The sequence below is a fragment of the Arachis ipaensis genome, chromosome B05, assembly GCF_000816755.2.
Source record: "Arachis ipaensis cultivar K30076 chromosome B05, Araip1.1, whole genome shotgun sequence".
Taxonomy (NCBI): Eukaryota; Viridiplantae; Streptophyta; class Magnoliopsida; order Fabales; family Fabaceae; genus Arachis; species Arachis ipaensis.
The window spans coordinates 112490116-112495616 of NC_029789.2; the positions used below are offsets into that span (position 1 = coordinate 112490116).

At 39.2% G+C, this 5501-nt stretch overlaps 1 pseudogene; it reads left to right on the forward strand.

Annotated features, from left to right (window-relative positions):
* LOC107640891 overlaps window positions 1–3992 on the forward strand; it is a 13896-nt pseudogene extending 9904 nt beyond the window's left edge.

Genomic DNA, 5501 nt, shown 5'->3' on the forward strand with positions numbered 1-5501 from the left:
AACTCCACAAGAATATGTTATTTCACCAACCACAACTTTCTCATGCCAAATAACAACCAACTCAACCATTCCACCTTTAATTCAACACCATATACATTATTATCATCATTTTCCAACCTCATATACAAGATTTAACACATCATTCATAATGGCATCAATCCCCACCTCAAAATTACTAACCATCATACGAATTAACTAATCTCAATCATTAACATCATCAATAATTCAAATTCTATCTTACGATCAACTAACCTACGTTTTCACGATACATTATATTTTAGTTACGAGATACCAAAACCATACCTTGGCTGATTCCCCAATAAATCCGGAGTACCTCAAGCATCCCCCGCACTACAAGCTATCAACCTCCGCTTTCAAAAATTGATCCCAACCTTCAATTTCTGCAAATAAGTTCCAATCTCACAAGTTTGATGTAAACCCCGCTAAAATTAGTAAATAATTAGTTAATAAATTGAATTTTAATTAAAAAATTAAAAATATAAATCTAATATTTAAATAGGTTACAGCTCTTCAAAATGAGAATTCTGACACTAATTTCGAAAAATTTGGCCCAAAATTGGACCGGATTGGCCGAACTGGTTGAACTGGGCCCAAACCAGGCCCGTGGGTCCAACCGGACCCATAACTTAAATGGGCAGAAGCATCTCCTTACCCCATTCAACATTAAAACACGCTGAAGACAGCAAGGGGGAGAGGAGAGCTCCAATCGCCACACCGTTCGCAGCCATGCGTCCAGTGCGTCGAGCTCTACGTTTCTATCGGATTAATTTCACGGGTAATCCACTATTTCATCTCAGATTCTCTACCCCCTTTTGATTCTTGAAATTGAGCCATTGTAATAAGATTATGTCGAATTCGGTGTTCTAGGTTTGATTTATCTTGCGGAGCTTATCGGGTTTGAGTTGCTATGTGCGTGGGTGCGGTAAGAATCACCTAAACCTTAGCCAATTCTTGATTTTATTATGTGAATGCTGAATATGAGGTATACATGTGTAATAAGTGTGAATTAAGTATATATATATATATATATGCATTAGAATTGAATTGTGGACACTTGGTGGCTTGGTGGAAGATTAGTACTAAGGTTTTGATTGATTTCTCAAGCTTGTAGGGCTGTGTGTGTGACTAGTGTGGCTGCCTTGGACCAAACGTTGTGATCAGTCAAGGTATGGTTTAGGTTTCGCGCATTTAATATGTAATAATTTGTGAAAACTTAGGCGAGATGACCGTAGGATAGGAATGAATGTTTGAATATGTGAATGGCTTAGTGCTTTGTGGATGTTGGTGTTGGAATTAATGAATATGAGTTTATTGGAATTAATAATGATGAATTAGTGATGTTGCTAATGTATGATGATGAATTATTGTGGTTTGTTATTGGTTGATTGGTTAAGGATGATTGATGGATTGTTGTTAATGAATTGAGGAATATAAGAAAATAAATTCTAAAGGGTAGCTTATAGTATGAATGGTGGATTTTGGGGAATGTATGAGTTTTATTGATTGGTATGAAGCATAATTGTGATTGTGGTTGGTGTGCTAATGAAGAAGGATATCATTTGTGTTGGATAGTGCAGGTTGGTAATTAATGGCATGGGAATTGTTTGGTAGAAAATGAGGTTTGAAGTTTTTTTGAAAAATTAGTTTTCGGCCGAAATTCGGCGGTTCATAACTAGAGCCTCAAATTTTGGTTGGAAATGGAATTTGTTTTAACTCAAAGATGGTTTTGTAAGCTTTTGAACGGTATAAACTTTGTGAAAAACGGAATTTTGTAGCAAAAGTTATGAACGCTGGAAGTTTAGGTGTGTGTTATGTATTATGCAGGTGTGTTATGCAGCTTTCTCGGTAAACTGTGTTATTTTATTTGAACAACGGACGCCCACACGTACGTGTGGTGTGGAATTTTAAACTGTGCCTGCGCGAGTAGCCCATGCGTGCGCGTGATGAGCCAACATGCATGACCACGCGTACGCATGGTAAAGGGTATGCGCAGGCGTGCTACCTTTTCATACTACCACGCGCACGCGTGGCCCCTGCTTCTTGCAAAACTAGATTTTTGTGTTTTAAACCATATTTTTGACTTCTAAACCTCCATTTTCATCCTTTTAGACATAAGGTATAGTACTAAGTACAGTAGCTAGTTGAAGCTAGGAAAATAAGGTAACTTGGGAATGAAGAAAATGGAAAACATGAGGAGTTATAAGAAAAAGAGGTAGATATTAAATGAAGTTATGATGCCATGGTTAAGATGAATGATTATATAATGATTATGAATGTTAAACGGCGTATGAATTAATGATATCTGAGATACGAGTTTCCCTGGGTAACAGAATCGTGGCTTGCCACCATGTGTTTCCAGGTTGAAACTTGATACTCTGTTAACCCTACGTCGTAAGGGTGACCGGGCACGTATAAATTCCCTAGAATGGACATCCCCCATTGAGTGTTAAATGAATGAATGATTGTATGAATGATGAATGAATGAGAAATCTATGCATAGACTCATGGGATGCCTGACGAGGGATCGTCTAAGGTTTTTGGACTTGTCGGGTTGGCTGGATAACCGACAGATGAGCCTCATCAGTCATAGGGCAGGCATACATCATGTGCATTTGTTTGTTTTGTCTGCTATGCATTACTTGGGATTGCCTAACTGAAAATATATAATGCTACCTGTTATATTTATTACTTGCACTATCTGTTTCCTACTAGTGCATGAAATTGTTTGGTTGCTTGTCTCTGCTGAATCATGGGTGATGGAGGAGCGGAGGAAGGGTGGATTGGTTAGGTGTTAATGTTAGGTTTAAAGTAAGAAAGTTTAGGATACTTAGGTCACCTACCCCTTTTATGGCATCTTCTTAGAGTTTAAGTTTTATAACTGTATGTTTGAGTTCTAGGATTGCCTCTGGCATTCCCAGGACCTTATATATTATACGCATGGCACCTTTACCATGCTAAGAACCTCCAGTTCTCACCCCATACTGTGTTGTTGTTTTCAGATGCAGGTCGAGAGGCTCCTCGCTAGGCGTCTGGATTCCTGAAGCGGAGTAGTCCCTGGGTTATTTTGGGTTTTTAGTTTGTATATATATATGTACATATGTACTTAGCTTGCTCTCCAAGAAACTTGATTATTTTGTTCCTCATAGAAGTTGAAGGAGAGTTAGGGTCTTATTTTTGTATTTTGAGTATTTTGGGATACCTGTATATGTATGTATATATTCTCCGGTCAGCCTTGGCTTCGCAGGCTGAGTCGGGAGCTATTTATGCTGTATTCTTGGCTCTCTATTCACTTTTTCGCTTATTCATATCTATAACCTTTAGGTTTCTTAGAACGCAAGTAATTCTGTTTCCTGAATGTTGCGCTTTTTATGTTGCGATTTTATTTTACCCATTTTTCAAGGCTCCTAGTATATTATATCTTTCCACTATTATATGTAAATATTTTATGATTAGAGGTCCGTAACACCACACAACCTCTGTTCTACGACTTAAGCATAAAACTCTGTGTAGTAGGGTGTTACATTATGGTATCAGAGTAGTTCGTTCCTATAGAGCCTGATGACGGACTGATTATGCTTTTGTGCAATCTTTGTGTATGTGTCTATATGCTATTAGGATATCTAACTGATATGTGTAGCATACATGTTTGTGAGCATGCATTTGGGACTCTTAAGAACTAAACTTGAGATATTGAGACTGATCACCTTAATATCAATTATTTGGTGTGAACAGGGACCAAATGTCGTCTCGCAGATCCGAGCGAGGTAACCGGAGGGAAAATCTTAGGACCGAACCGATGCAAGGACCGAGATGGAAGCTCGGGTGTTGGTGCAAGCAACGTAGGTCAATAGTATAGGTCTATGACCCTTACTGATTTCGTCAAGAGTGGTTCACCTCAGTTTAATGGAAGTGCCAATGCGTTGGAGGTTGATTGGTGGTTTCGAGACGTGGAGAGGTTTTTGTACACTTAGCACATTCCTGAAGTACAGTCGGTGGAAATAGTGACCTACATGTTGAAAGGAGATGCTCATAATTGGTGGCAGGAGTTATGTCATACCTTGCAGGTGGAGTTAATAGATGTCCCTTAGAGTAGATTCAAGACAGAATTTTATGGGAAATATTTCTTGCATGCACTTCGCACAGCAAAGGAGTTGGAGTTAACGTAGCTGAAGCAAAAGAATATGTCTGTTGCTGACTATACTCGTGAATTCGATAACCTGTGCCGCTTCTCAAAAGTTTGTCAAGGAAATCCAGCCGACTATGAGGAGTGGATGTGTGCTCAGTATGAGAAAGGACTTAGGAGAGATATCTTTAACTACGTGTATCCACAAAAGCTAACGAATTTCACTGAATTGGTTAAGAAGAGCCAATTCACAGAAGATTACTCCATAAAATGGGCAATGCTACAGGAAGGCTATGGAGAGACTGCTCCAGACGAGCCGCATAGGGCCGGGCTAGGTGTATGCTACAAGTGCGGGAAGCCAGGGCATATAGCTCGAGACTGTCCACATAAGAAACGCCGGGATGCAGCTGAATCCGATTCTCAGACCCGAGGTAACCATAAAATACCAGTTGAATTTCGAACTTCCTTGCATATTATTAATATGTGATATTCATTCGTAATGCATAACAAGCATTGATAAGCGTAAACCCCAAGTCGATGGTTGGTCGAAGGCTATTAGTTGTTGAGACGGAATGATACTTAGCCAACCTAGAGAAGTGGCTAGGTTCTTGAAGGATAAGAATCAGAATGACACAGTGGAAGCAGGGTGGATTATACCTAAAGAATTGGAACTATAGCTATGCGGAGTTACCGTTTGAAACCCAGTGACGTTAAGGCTTCGAGGAAGAGGAATAGAGCGGATTCAACCTTTAGTTGCTAATGGATTAAGGGACAAGTAAAGGTGAGACCAAATTTCTATACGAGAGAGTTTTTGAGACCATTCTTAAAAATGTACCAGAATTTCCACCTTAGAGAGAACGTGAGTTTGCGATAGACTTAGTGCTGAAAGTCGGATCAGTGTTGATTGCACCACAAGTGAAGACATCATTATAATCAGTAGAACTCAGGATCGAGTTGAAGGGAGTACTGGGAGAGAGAATCGTCCAACTAAGTGTTTCTTCGCGAGAGCGTGCCAACTAATCTTCACGACTTAATCTAACTTTCCTCATATAGCATACATTGAAAACTCTATCTTGAATCTTTTCCTGTAAAAGCCCAATTCATCGTTCTTCTAATTTTATTCCTTACTCGTATAAAGCTTGCCTCTTTTGGAATAAGCCTGGACTCATCCTAATATAATCACATAATCTTTGAATCCTGGAAACCTGCGGTGCGTGGAGTTGCTCTCTTGTAGAAACTCACATTCCTTTAAAGCCAACTAGAACCTATTCAATTCGATATGTCTTATTATTTCTATTCAAGCTTTGATTCGAACTTCCCCACTGAGATGCAACTAGGTTTCTTTTCTTGTGCATTC